Genomic DNA, 14538 nt, shown 5'->3' with positions numbered 1-14538 from the left:
GCTCTGCTCAGTACCTTCGTCTTTGAGGGAAGTTTCCTCAGGGGGCCCATCCACTAACTCCTTAAACAACAGAAAGCTTGCTCTCCTAAAGTTCAGGCTCCTGATGGTACTCTTCACCAGGCCCGTACCCCTCAGGACTGTGAATTCCACCAGGGAACGATCACTGCATCCCAAGCTGCCATCAATCTGGACCTCTCTAATTAGTTCTTCCATGTGGGTGAGCAACAGGTCCAGTGACGCTTCTCTTCTGGCCAGGCTGTCTATCACCTGAATGAAGAAATTATCCTTGACACTCTCCAGGAGTCTCCTGGACAGCTTACAGCTTGTTGTGCTCCTTGTTCAGCAGATGTCAGGAGGACTGAAGGCCCCCAGCAGGATCAGATCCTGCGAGCACGATGCTTCCTCTAGTTGAAGTAAGAATGCGTTGTCACCAGGCTCCCCTGGGGCAGGTGCTCTGTAGGAAACACCAGACACAAGGTTTCCTTTGTTTGCTTGGCCACTGGTTTTCACCCAGAAGCTCTCAACCTGTTCATTGCTGGTTTTCCAAGACAGCTCTGTGCAGTCAATCCAGTCTTTTACATGGAGGGCAATCTCCCACCCCTCCTTCCTTGCCTGTCCCTCCTGAACAGTTTATAGTCATCGATTGCAGTGCCCCAGTCATGCGACTCGTCCCACCCCATTTCAGTGACAGCAGTCAGATCAGAGCTCTCTTGCTACACATCCTCTCAGCATGCCGCAACAACTGCTGCTCCACTGCCGCCACTGCCGCCACTGCCCAACGTTTAAACTCTGGCAGGAGCCATTACTTTCAGGTTGGTGTGGCTATTTAATTCCCAACGTGATGCAAATGAAAATGTCACTGACAGTGAAATAAGTTTCAGTAGCTCCAAAGTGGCTGGAGATTGTTTTCTTTTAATAAAACTTTCATTCTGGCTGGGAGCACCAGTGCCGTGGTTTAACCCCAGACAGCAGCGAAGCACCACACAGCCACGCGCTCACTCCTCCCAGTTGGATGGGGGAGAGAATCACAAGAGCAAAAGTCAGGAAATTCGTGAGTTGAGACAGGAACAGGTGCATAAGTAAAGCAAAAGCCGCGCACGCAGGCAAAGCAAATCAAGGAATTCCCTCACGACTTCCCACGGGCAGGCAGATGTTCAGCCATCTCCAGGAAAGCAGGGATCCATCACGCGGAACGGTTACTCGGGAAGAGAAAACGCCGTAACTCCAGAAGTCCCCCTTTCCTTCTTCTTCCCCCAGTTTATATGCTGAGCATGACGTCATGCGGTGTGGAACATCCCGTTGGTCAGTGGGGGGCAGCTCTCCCGGCTGTGTCTCCTCCCAACCCTTTGTGCATTCCAGCCTACGCGCTGGCGGGGTGGTGTGAGGAGCACAAAAGGCCTCGACTGCGGAGCAACAACGACAAACCTGAGGGTGTTATCAACCACTCGGCAGGAAAACAAATAGTCCCAACGCCTCCCAGCAGCCACAGGGGCCATTGGCCCCAGAGGACTCTCTCTCTTCTGGTCATGTGCTCTGTTGTGATTGGCTGGCAGGACTCAGGACTCCAGTTCACCCGGAAATACATCAGACCCAGAAGGCCCTTCACCTACATGCACAGGGGCCGCCATTTTGGTTTGACCACCATTTTAGGTCAGGGTGCCGCCATTCATGGCAGTGAGAGGCCATTTTGTTAAACATCATTCTGCTCTGGAATTGGCTAATGGCCATCTTGTGACATCGCAACACCCGCGTGTTCTCAGGCAGCCCCTGTAATTGGCTGCCTGCCTCCTTTGGCCTAGGAAATGCTTGGATATAAAATAAATACATTAATATTCAATATATACACGTATGGAAATAGATCTGCAAAAGGAAGTATATAATTCTATTAGTGAAATATTTTCTATATATAAATATTTACAGTATTTTCATATATATTCTTCTATATATGTATATACGTATACACATTTTTCACAAATAAACATTTTTTAAAGCTACAGAAATTAATATACACACAAAAGTAGATGTGTGAAACCTTCTGTAATGACGATTAATTTACTGAAGAATTAAAGTTTAAGTGTGAGCAGAAACAAAAGGAAAAGTCCGGGTCAGGGTCCCCCACTTTTCCAGGCGGCAGAACACGCCCTGGCAGCTCTGGGCTGGGGGGGATTCAAGAGGGTGAAGGGGTACCCGAAAGGTGCTGGGGCACGGACAAGCTGGGACATGCCCAGGTACTGTTGCCCCCTCCCTGGAGACCTCCATGGGGCCCCCCAGAACAAATCCTGTCAGGTGCAAAGAAGGGCCCATTCCTGTGAGCAGCACTGGGAGGCCCCCACAGCCCAGCCCAGCGCTGCAGGGCGGCCGTGCGGTTTGACCGGGGCAGAGTCTGGGCTTTGAGCGGTGCTGCAAGACACAGGCCATGCTGGCTATGAGAATGGAAAACCAGGACAAAATGCCACCTGCAGAAGAACATGCACATGGGGTCAAAGCAGAAAAAACTCAAAGGGCTTCCCAAAAAGTACCACGTGCTCGAGAGAAAACAGCCAATGGGCCAGTGAACTGCAAACTACATTTTGAGGTGTCCTGCCAAGAAGTTGGGTGGTGGTGGGGAGCTCCCTTTCCCCATGGTTCTGGAGGAGATGACAGATCCCTGTCAGACCACCGTGGGGTGCAGGGCAGTGCTACATGTTCTACCTTGTCCTTAAGTTGATGGTCTGATGGAAATTTTCAAAAAACTCCAACTAACCGAGTGAGGGGAGAAGTCAGGAGTGGGCTGGGACTTGTCCACGTCCACCTGAGCCACACCAGCCAAACCCAGTACGCTGTGTGTATGTAGTGTCAAAGGATGGGGAAGGGGGTGCTGGTGGTTGCTGCAAATGCATTGAACACTGCAGGACCTGAGCAGGATGCAAACGGTATGGAATAAGGGGTGGAGATTGTCCTGAGTCTGGTTGGGATGGAGTTGATTTCCCTGATAGCAGATGAGATGGTGCTGTGCTTTGTGCTGGTGGCTAATCCAGTGCTGAGAACACTCTGATGTAGCATTTGCTGATGAGTGCTGGCATAGCATCAAGGCCTTCACTGTTTCTCACTCTGCGCCCACAGTTGGGAGGCTGAGGGTGGACAAGAGTCTTGGAGGAGACAAAGTCAAGACAGGTGATCTAAATGGACCAGAGAGATGATCCATGCCAAACTATTCCTGTTCAGCGCTAAACCTGTGAGGGGAATTTCTTCAAAGCAGCCATTGCCTGAAGACTGACTGGGCTTTCGTCTGCTGGTGGGAGTGATTGCTTCTCCGTCACTTGTTTCTTTTTCTTTTTTTTTTTTTTTCCCTCCACTTTTTAAACTGTGTTTATCTCAGCCCTATTTTTTTTGTTGTATTTTTCTTTTTTTCGTTTTGCCCTTCCAGTTTTCTCCCACATCTTGCTGTGGAGGATTGAGCAAGTGACTGAGAGGGGTTTTAGCTACTGGCTTGGGTTACCCCTAAAGGACGAGCACAGAGCAAATAGGTTGATATGTGCCTCTGAGGTCACTGCTGCCTGAGTGACCAGGCCAAGAGGAGGCTTATGGTTTGTGTAGGAGCTTGTGAGGTCACTTCTTTCCTCCTATCTCATAGGTGAGCAGAGAGCAAATAGGTAGATGTGTGATGGTCAGGTCTCTGGTGCCAGAGTAGCTGATAGAGCAGGAGCAAGGCCAGGGCTCTTGTACGAGCCTGTGAGGTCACTGGTGCTTGTGTAGCTGATAGGCGAGAGGGAGACACATGGCTTGGCAATGTACTTGTGATGTCACTCTCAGCTGAGTAGTTGATAAGCCAGGACCAGGTACACAGCTTGTATAGGGGCTTGTGAGGTCACTGGAGCCTGAGTACCTCACCAGGAAGTACATGGCAGATGGGCAGATACGTACTTATGAGGTCACTCTCAGCTGACAGGCCATGAGCTGACCCATGGCTTGTGTAGGTTTTGTGAGATGGTCCATGTCTCAGTACCTGACAGGCCAGGAGCAGACCCATGGTATGTGTCTGTCCTTATGAGGTCACTCATGCCTGAGTAGCTAGTAGGCCAGGAACAGGCCTATGGATTGTGTAGGTGCTTGTGAGGTCACTGGTGCCTGAGCATGCCAGGAGAAATGTGTTGAGTTGGATATTTTGAGGTACAGGTGCCTGAGAATCTGGTAGGCCAGGAGTAAGCACCTGTGTTGTGTAGGTGTTTGCAAGGTCATTTGTGACCAATTAGCTGGTAGGCCAGGAAGAGGCGCAGGGGTTGTTTAGGTGCCGGTGAGGTCACTGCTGCCCTAGTGTCTGATAGGACAGGAGTAGACCCCTGGGTTGTGTCGATTCTTGTGGTGTCACTGGTGCCTGAGTTTCTGATAGGTTAAGAGCCAAGCAATAGCTTGTGTACGTGTTTGTGAGGTCACTGCTGTCCGAACACCTGATAGGCCAGGAGCAGGCCCATGCAGATTTAGATGCTCTGACATTACCTGGAGAAGGCCCTTGTCAGGCTTAGATGCTCTGACATCATCAGAGGCTGAGTGGCAGATAGGCCAGGAGTATGTAAGTGGCTTTGGAATGATCTTGTGATCTCACGGGTGCCAGAGTAGCTTTTATGCAAGGAGTAGGCATATGGTTGTGTGGGTGCTTCTGATGTCATTAAAAGAATATTTAGACCCCACCCAAATAAGGATTTTTGGAAGAACCATCCTCAGCAGAAGCCCATAGTGAGGTCACCATCAGTATAGGTCCTGAGCACACAGCAGCAGAAGTAGGAGAGTGTGAGGTCACTGTCAGTATAACCCATAAGCACACCGCTTTGGCAGGAGGAGGGATGTGAGGTCACGTCACCGACGGCACCCCGTGGCTGCGGGGTCGGTGCAGAGCAGCCACATGCATCACAGGGGCATCACGGGGGACGGGAGCTGCCCGGCGGCGTGCCTGCGAGGCCGAAGGAGCAGCCCCTGCAGCCCTGGCTGGAGCAGTCGGGGTGGGGGTGTCTCGGGGGCACGGCAGGGATGTGCCTGGGCACAGCGCCAGGAGGAAACCACAGACTTCCTGCCCGGGCGCTGCGGGGGGAGCGCGGGGAGCGCTGCGAGGCCACGTGGGCTGTGGGTTGTGCACCTGCAGGCTCCAGCTCCCGATCCGCTTGCGGGGAATAACGGCCCCTCGGTGACACGCTGAGAGTCAGGGACACGTCTGAGCCTCTGGGCTGCATGTCTGCTGCCAGGGCAGGGACGTGTCCCAGCTCCAGCTGCTGCGAGGGACCGACCATGGGCTCTGTGGGGAGGCCTGGACATGCCAGCACTGCTGGGATGGAGCTCTTGCCGTGGCCAAGGCCTTTTCCTGGCTGCTGCTCCCAGCACAGAGGGGTCTGTAGCAGGGGCAGGGGTGGTTTCCTCCCCATCCTGACACAGACCCCTGTGCAGTCCCAGCTCCATGGCTCCCACAGCTCGGGGACGGCTGGACACTTGCCTCTTGGGTTCATGGATGAGGCCAGCGTAAGAGATGCTCAGTGCTCCCAGTCCCCACAGCGAGGTGCAAGGAGTGACCGACTCATATTCCCTCCACACCCAGCTTGTCCCATGACAGTCCGCCACCACAGCGACTGTGATACGCGCAGTGGGACATGTATGTCCTTCATATATGGTCATGAACGGCGCTGGAGAAGTTCATTGGAGGGCTGGGCTGTGTCGGAGGGGAGATAGCTCCCAATAATGTCTAAAAAGGTGCTGCTGCTTCGATTGGCTCCTCCTGCAGCTGGGTCGGCATCTGCAGAGATATATTACCCTCCCATCATCATTGTCCCCTTGAGTCCCCAGGAGCCGTGACAGGGAACAGGGTGCAGCAAAGCCGTGCCAGCAGAGCAGGAGTCTAAGGATGGAAATAGAGGGATCCATCTCCCGTCTGGTGCTGTGGCTGCTCCTCTGGCTGCAGCTCTGCAGAGGTAAGTGCTGGCTCCCTTCTGGTGAGCACCAGTGGGGTCATCGGGATATCTCTGGGAATGGGATTTCCTTGTAGGCGCCACTGAGGTGAGGGTCAGAGGGCGCCCAGGTCTATGGACCCCTTGCCTTTTCCTGCATCGATCTGGGTGGGAGAGGGTATCTCCACTTCCAGGGCTCCAGTGTTTAGGTCAGACCATTTCTGGCTGCATTTATAGACACCCCATCCCGGGTTACCCTTTTGGGATTGCCTGTTCCCCAGTGCTGTTCCTCTGGAGTTGGTGGTGGCTCAGCTGATGACAACAGCACTCAGCAGTCCCCAGGGCTCAGCAAACCTGCAGAGCGTCCCAGAGGGTTTGTGTGCTGCTCACTGCCCCCATGTTCTGGGGGACGCTAACGCCAGGAGGGCAGTTGTGCCCCACACAGAGAAGGGGACTGGGGCATCTGCACATGGAAATGTCCTTCTTGGGGCCCCAGCAGTGATGCCAGTGGCAAGAAGGGGACATGGGTTGAGCAATGCTCAGGATTGTGTTGGTGCTCCCTTGGGACATGGAAAGCCCTGGGGTGCTAGGTTTTTGTGGTGCCAGGGCAGGTGGTGTGCTATCGGAGCTTCAGGCCTGGGGACACGGTGCTGTTAAGGGGTGCTGGTCTGCAGAGGAGCAGGTGCCCTGTGCAGGGCCTGGGGGTACAGTTTTTGGGTGGGCATGGGCAGGGGGCCTTTGGGGTGGGAGGAGGTGCTGAGGGCTGTGGGGCAACAAATGGCCCCGTGGGTCTGGAGTTAGCACCCCCAGCCTGCACAGCCCACGGGGAGTGCAGGGACACTCACACTCCCCCAGGGAAAGCCCGGAGGGGAGAGGGCTCCCACCCTGGTGGCCGTGGCTTGGCCCAGGCAGGGGGGACCCCAGACCTGCAGTCTGGGGCTCAGTGTTCTCCTGACCAGTCCCATGTCAGTGTTTGAAGGGGCTGCAGAGGTGAGGCTGGAGGATGGCGGCAAGTACTGTGCTGGGAGAGTGGAGGTGAAACACCAGGGCCAATGGGGGACCGTGTGTGATGACTACTGGGACCTGAATGATGCTGCGGTGGTTTGTAAGCAGCTGGGCTGTGGGCCCGCTCTTGAAGCTCTTGGGTACGGACACTTTGGGAAAGGATCCGGCCCCATTTGGATGGATGATGTTGATTGTCACGGCAACGAGTCTGCCCTGTCTGACTGTACACACCCTGGATGGGGTAACCACAACTGTGATCATTCTGAGGATGCTGGAGTGATATGTTCAGGTAAGGAGCCAACCAGTTCCACACCTTTGGGACCGGGACAGGGGAAGGGACCTGTCTGTGCCCTCTGGGAGCCATGAATGGATGCCAGAGCAGGGTGCGGTGTGACTGGTGCACTGCCAAGCTGGGGCTGTCATTGCCGGTGTCCCTGGTGCCTGAGGAAAGACCAGTGGGATCCCACCCTGGGTGTCCTGGCCCCAGGATGGCCCAGCCCACCCTCAGTCAGAGCCTGGGTCTGGGAGATGAATCCCCCTCCATGACCCGCATTTTTTGTTGGTTCTCATCTTTTTTTTTAATGCTTACAAATACTTAGAGGGGGAGTGCCAGGGGGATGGGACCAGTCTTTTTTTCAGTGATGCCCAGTGATAGGAGAAGAGGTAACGGGCACAAACGTGAAAATACTAAGTTCCATCTTAACATGAGGAGGAACTTCTTTACTCTGAGGGTGGCAGAGCACTGGCACAGGCTGCCCCGACAGGTGGTGGAGTCTCCCAAACTGGAGACATTCCAAACCCACCTGCACGCCGTCCTGTGCAACTGCTCTGGCAGGGAGTGGGACTGGGTGAGCTCCAGAGGGCCCTTCCCAACCTGACCATTCTGTGATTCTGTGATTCTCCTCCAATTCAGCCAGGACCTTTCTGGCATTGCCGAGGGCCAGGTTCCTCTGTGCCAGGTGCAGCAAGAGCTGCTCAGATGGCCACCCACAGCCCAAGGGACGGGCACAGAGTGGCCAGGGGTTTTCGGGTTGTGTCTTCCGGCAGACAGAAGTTCCTCAGCCAAAGCAAAGGGGCTGCTCAAAGGGGAAAAGCGCTGGCCTTGGGCAGAGGAGCAGGGTGGCACACAGCACCCCGTTCCTCTCCCAGGGTCACCCTGCAAGAGCCAGCCCATGGGGACATGGCGCTGTGCAGGCAGTGCTGACCCACCAGCCCCAGGCCCGGGCTGCCCTGTGTCACAGGGGCTTTGCCGGCACATTCTGGCGCTGCTCAGTGCCCGTCCTTGCAATGGGAGGTAGTGTCAGCCCAGGGCTGCTCCTCTCCCGCTCTTCTGCCCTCTGCCTGCCCGTTAATGGCCACATTTGTGTTCCTGGCCCTAACTGAGGCAGGTGCCAGAGTCAGGGGCTGGCACAGACTCCGACTGCTGATGTAGCCATGCCACACTTGTACCATATGACATGTCCCATCTAACAGCAGTGTCCCAACAGCCTGAGACCGCCCTGAGAGAAGGGTGTGTTTCATGCGATTCCAAGGGGTTCCTCAGCCTGGCCCTGAGCTCGATGGGCAGAGCAGGCTGCAGCAGCCGACAGGGTCTGGGCCCATCTCCCTGGGCCCCAACGTGCTCTGGGTGCTGCCTGGGAGCTCAAGGTCTCTAAAATGGCAGGAGTTTGTCTGAGCAGTGCCTACAGCTGGGGGTTGGGAGAGAAGCAAGACTGCAAGTGCTGTGCTGATGTCTGAGGAGCGGCAGGGTGTCCCTGGGGTATTTGTGCCAGCAGAACCCACTGGGAGCTGCTGTGAGGCTTGTGGGGCTGTTTGCCTGTGGCCACCTCAGAAACCAGGTGGGACATGGGCACATGACTCCAGAGGGCTCTGGGAACTCGCGGGAGTCTTTGATTTCTGCAGGATTTCTCCAGCTAGTTGGAGGGGACAACCCCTGCTCAGGACGAGTGGAGATCCGTCACAGGAACCAGTGGAAAACTGTCTGTGACTCGGACTTTGGTCCCAAAGCCGCCGACGTGGTCTGCAGGGATCTACAGTGTGGCACAGCCCTATCTGTCCATGGGGCAGCTCACTTTGGAGAAGGGGTTGGTCCCATGTGGGACAGGGAGCTCCAGTGTGTGGGGAATGAATCCTCCCTCATGTTCTGCCCCAAGGGGTCCCCCAGAGACCAGCCCTGCACCCACATGAACGCCGCTGGTGTCACCTGCACACGTAAGGACTCACGTTGGAGTATTAAACACCAAGGGGTGTGCTGGGGATGGGGGAGAAGGGCAGCGACCGTGCTGTGCTGGGCATGAGGAGAGAAGGGGTGATGTGGTTGTCTGCAGCCAAAAAAATCATGCAGAGGGAGAAGGATGACAAGCTCCTCTCCATTTGGCCTCTCCTCCAGCTCCTGAGAGAGTGAGAACACAAGTCCACCCTCTCTCATCCTTCTCTGTCCCTGAGTTCACAGGGTTCAGGCTGGTGAACGGCAGCACGGCGTGTGAGGGGAGGGTGGAGGTCCAGGTGCTGGGGACCTGGGGCACCCTCTGTGCCTCCCACTGGGATCTCTCAGAGGCCCACGTTCTCTGTCGTCACCTCGACTGTGGATTCGCTGAGTCTGTTCCCAGAGGAGGGCATTTTGGGAGAGGCACTGGCCCCATCTGGAGAGACTCATTCCACTGTGACGGGACTGAATCCCACCTGGGCCAGTGCCCAGTGACTGCCCTGGGGATGTCACCGTGCTCCCATGGGAACACCGCTGCTGTCATATGCTCAGGTGAGTGCTGGGAAAACACTCAATTAACTCTGTTTTCTCCCTACGTGCTACATGGTCTCCCAAAGCAGGGGGCCCTGTGGCAGTGCAAGGCGTCACCAGGGGACATCTGGAGCACTTTGCCTGCTCAGACTGACTACTCCGCTGTGACGGAGCAGAGGACTGAACGGGGGTTAGTGTCTTTCCCCCTCAGGGCAGCAGCTCCGGCCCTGGGGCCACCGCCAGGCCCAGGCTCCTTTACCTTCCCACAGTGGGATGGGCCAGGGATGTGGCTGTGGGGCTTGTCTCCATCCCTCTGCCTGCAGGCAGCCCTGTCCCACCCCACAGAGAGTCCCACAGAGCCCAATCCCACAGCAGAGGTGCTGCCCGGGGGCCACCAGGAGCAGCATCAGACCTGGGGGTGAGCTGCAGAGTGGGGCTGGCTTCTGGTCAGCACAGGACCCAAACTTTTCCCATTTGATGGCAAAGGCCCACCTTGCTCTGGCTCCCAGTCGCCCATCCCAAGGGATGCAGATGGTCAGAGACGTGTGGGCTCTGTCCCATGTCTCAGCAGTGGCCACTTCTGGCTGCTGCTCCCTCCTGCGGGAACTGCCCCAACTGCCTTGGCAGGGACGTGCTCTGTGGCTCTGCCCCACCAAGAGCAAAGCTGGCGTCTTACTCAGGAAGGCTCGGGGACTGGGAAAGCACCCCATGGACCCCGGGACAAGGAGCTCTCCTTGGGGGCTGGAGGCAGGCAGGCGAGCTGCTTCTGCAAGGAATTTCCCTTCTGGGCCCCTCTGCAAGGGTGCCAGAGCCTGGAGACATGCTGCAGGCTGCCAGGCTCCCCGATGCCACCAAGGACCGGGGCATGGCTGCTCTCCCCAGGCCCAGATCGCTTTGCATACTTGCGGCTGGTGGGTGGAGGAAGCCGGTGTGATGGGCGAGTGGAGATCTTCCAACACGGGACGTGGGGCAGAGTCCTGGATGACCAGTGGGATCTGAAGGAGGCCAGCGTGGTGTGCCGGCAGCTGCAGTGCGGAGAGGCAGAGACAGCCTACAACCCCCTGAAGCCTCAGCGAGGGACGGGTCCCGTGGGGCTTTGAGGGGTCCGGTGCGCAGGGCGCGAGGCCAACCTGACCCTCTGCAACACCTCCCTGCCTGAGAGTGCACTGGACGCAGGGATTGCCGAGGACGTGGGGGTCATTTGCTGGGGTGAGTGGCACTGCAGGGACACCCCAGGCTCTGGGCTGGGTGGGCAGCCAGCCCGTGAAGGCAGCTGGGGTTTCCTCCTGCTGCAGGGAGCCGGCGGGTGCGGCTGGTGGACGGGCCTGGGTGCTGCGCTGGGAGAGTGGAGGTCTACTACCAGGGACGCTGGGGGACCGTCTGCGATGATGACTGGGACCTGTCCGACGCTGCCATTGTTTGCCGCCAGCTGGGCTGTGGAGGGGCGGTGGAGGTGGTTGGCTCTGCTCGGTTCGGGAAAGGCTCCGGTCAGATCTGGCTGGATGGAGTGAACTGCTCCGGGGCCGAAGCTGCTCTCTGGGACTGCCCGGCAGGGTCCTGGGGGCAGCACGACTGCGGGCACAAAGAGGATGCAGGAGTCGTCTGCTCAGGTCTGTGCCAGGGGCTGCGGTGGGAGCCCAGTGCCCAGGCAGGCTGGGATGAGGGGAGGGCCGGCAATGGCCGAGGCTGTTCTTGGCCACCTCTGAGCCTCTGACAAAGCCCATCCTGGGGACACCCACCCACAGGTCCCCTCAGTCCCTTCGGGGTTCCCTGGGGAGCTCAGCTGTCCCTGATGGTTTGCAGGGAGGGCAGGGTTGTCTGTCCATCAGGGACATTTCTCTGCCCGTGGGTGCAAGAGGGACTTGCTGGCCGTTCCTTTGCCTGGCTGAGGGTGTGGGTTGTGCAGGGGCGTCCCTGCTGCCACAGCCCCACACCAGCCTGTTCCCCCTCGGTGCCTTTCCTCCCAGAGTTCGTGGCCCTGAGGCTGGAGAACAGCAACAACTGCTCCGGGCGCCTGCAGGTTTTCTACAATGGGACGTGGGGGAGCGTTTGCTCCAACTGAATGACTTACAAAACGATGTCGCTGGCATGCAAGGAGCTGGGCTGCGGGGACATACAGACCCTGGAAACACAACTGCCCCCCGGCAGGCTGTCTGGCCCTGCCTGGCTGGATCATGTGGAGTGTGGAGAGAGAAACAGCTCCTTCTGGCAGTGTCTGTCCGATCCCTGGAACCCACAGTCATGTGATGACCTGCAAGATGAGACCCACATCACCTGCAATGGTAATTCTGCGCTACCTGGGCACCAGCTTCTCCCCAGCTCCTGCTCCCTTCTGGGCACAGTCAAACACAGAGACAGGCTCTGCCGAGGCTCTTCCTTTCCATGCCAGATACTTCTGCTGCTGGTAGCAAAAATGGGACTTCAGCCCTCAGAGCCCCACACATTCACCAGCAGGGGAATTGCCAGCTGGGCTCCCAGCTTTGCCTGGGCAGGGAAGAGGTTTTTGGAGGCACGGTCTCAGAAGGGAACAGCCAGGGCTCCCAGCAGTGTCCCTTCCATGGGCACCCTGCTGCTGCTGTGAGGTCCAGGGTCCCTTTGGGGCTGAGCAGTCAGGGTCCCTCACACTGCATGTCCCCTGAGTGACCGGGGTTCAGGTGCTGCCGTGAGTGAAGTGGCACGAGCAGAGCGCAGACCCGCTCTCTGCTGCACCATGCCCTGCAGCAGCCCCTTCACCGCAGCATTTCCTTCTGCAGGGCGTCAGCCAGAATTGCCCCCGGCCCCAACGGCTGCATGCCCCAGCACCACAAGCTGCACAGGTAGCTGCTCCTCTGCGTGCCCCTCTTGCCTTGCAGGGCTCTGCCTGCTGTCCCGCTGCCCTGGGAGCTCTCTGCCTTCTCCAGACAGGGAGAAGATTCGTGCCGTGGGAGGCGAGAACGGGTGCTCTGGCAGAGTGGAGGTCTGGCACCGTGGTTCCTGGGGGACGGTGTGTGACGACTGGTGGGACATGCGGGATGCCGAGGTGGCATGCAGGCAGCTGGGCTGTGGCCCTGCGGTGTCTGCCCTGCGCGAGGCTGCGTTTGGGGAGGGGACCGGCCCCATCTGGCTGGACCAGGTGGAGTGCCGGGGGACAGAGCCGTCTCTGCAGGACTGCTGGGCCCGGCATGGGGACAGCGGTGCCTGCCGCCATAAGGAGGACGCTGCTGTGCGCTGCTCAGGTAAGTGGCAGGGCTGATGCTCCTCACAAGGGTATCAGCAAGGAGCCGTTTCCCCCATTCGGTCCTGTCATGGCTCCAGAGGTCCTGAGAGCAAGGCCATCGCTGCAGAGCACGGGAGCCTTTTGCCAAGTGGGCAGCAGCTTCTGTGGGGCTCGATGTCCTCCAGCTTCTGCCCGCAGGGCCCTGCAGCCCCCAGGGACATCTCCCAGGCTGCCTGCTCTGTCCTGCCCTGAGGCCAGAGTAGGGCCCTGGGCTCCTTTCTGGCCACCCTCACCAGCCGTGCAGGAGGGGCAGTTTGGGTGGGATGTGTCAGGGGTGTCTGCACATGCACACGTGTGCACACAAACACACACACACACACACACACACACTATGTGACAGAGAGGAGGCTCCCTGGTACCTGCACACCCACCCATCAGCCCTATTCTCCTTCTCCTTCCTTGCAGATGCACCCAGGACAACCGCACCAACCCCTCGAGCAGGTAACCTGTCCTCCCCACTGGCACTGGCTCTCCTTGGGCCCAGGCTGTGACCCACAGCCAGAGGGAATGGGCTTCTTTCTGGGGTGTGAATTCTCCCAGGAGGAGGCACCAGGGTAGCAGGGAGGTGGGGAGGTTGGGAAGGAGTGTCATTTAGCCAGTAAGGATGGAGCGTGCCCATCCCTTATGCCCTGGAGTCCCCTAGTCAAGATGCAGTGGGGATCAGGACTGGGCTGTCCCAGCCCCTCACCTCTCCCAGGCCTGGTACTGCCCTTGGTTCCTTCCATGCAGATCTCACCCGGGGCCGTCTGAGTGGCAGCGGGAGACTCTCATTGCCCGTCATCATCTGCATCATCCTGGGAGCCCTTCTCTGCCTGCTCCTGGCCCTCCTGGCCGGGCAAGTGCGACGCGCCAGGGCTGGGCGCAGAGGTGGGTCCCTTCCAGGGGAAGATGCCTCCTGGCAAGGCCAGGGCTGGTGTGGGGTGTCAGTGAGTGGTACAGGCAGAGCTGGGGGAATAAGTTTTTCCTACCTGCGGAATCCCATCCTCTCTCTGACCACCCCTGGGCCAGCTCTGTCTCTGTCCGCAGGCTCTGAGAGAGCTCAGGAGCCCTTCCCTGAGGCCGTGTACGAGGAGATCGGTTACAGCCCAGCATGGGAGAAGCAGGCAAGGTTCAGCGGCTCAGGTTGGTGCGCGTCCCTCATTGAGGACACATCTACAGTGCCTTTCCCCTGGTTCCCACCCAGGGTTGACACCCCCTGCAGCCCCCTGGCCAAAGGTCCCTGCAGCTCTGGGGCTGTGGGGTGTGTGGGGAGAGCAGACAGGTCCTGGTCCCAGGAGAGAAGCTTTCTCCCCACCAGCTCTGCCCGCCCCAGCTGGGGATGGCCCCTCTTTGCCTGCCCCGGCACCCTGGGGGACACATGAGGAGTGAGGGAAGGGGCTGTCCCAGGGCAGCTCTGGGAGGCCCTTTGAGAAGGGGTTTGTCCCAGGGGAGCAGGGTGAGTCCTCAGCCCTCGTCCCTATGCAGCCGTGGCTCTGTGGGTCCCCCATCCCCAGCAGCACTGGCCACAAGCCGTGTCAGCAGAGCGCACTCCCATAACACCCACTGTGCCTCTCTCCAGGCGCCTCTTCAGAGGGGTCCCTGACCAAGCTGCAGTCCTACCCCGTGGACAGCAAGGAGGAGGATGGTCCGGG

General features: G+C 58.1%; 1 pseudogene across 1 annotated transcript; it reads left to right on the top strand.

Annotated features, from left to right (window-relative positions):
- Positions 1-6872: 6872 nt before the first annotated feature.
- LOC309683914 (scavenger receptor cysteine-rich type 1 protein M130-like) lies at positions 6873-11713 on the top strand (annotated as a pseudogene). Its single transcript has 6 exons — positions 6873-7203; positions 8817-9125; positions 9367-9672; positions 10540-10860; positions 10947-11261; positions 11619-11713. The product of its transcript is annotated as a scavenger receptor cysteine-rich type 1 protein M130-like (transcript).
- Positions 11714-14538: the final 2825 nt, after the last annotated feature.

This window comes from Vanellus vanellus (assembly GCF_965231255.1).
Source record: "Vanellus vanellus genome assembly, contig: HAP1_SCAFFOLD_35, whole genome shotgun sequence".
NCBI classification, from domain to species: domain Eukaryota; kingdom Metazoa; phylum Chordata; class Aves; order Charadriiformes; family Charadriidae; genus Vanellus; species Vanellus vanellus.
This window is presented reverse-complemented; position numbering and strand designations above follow the sequence as displayed.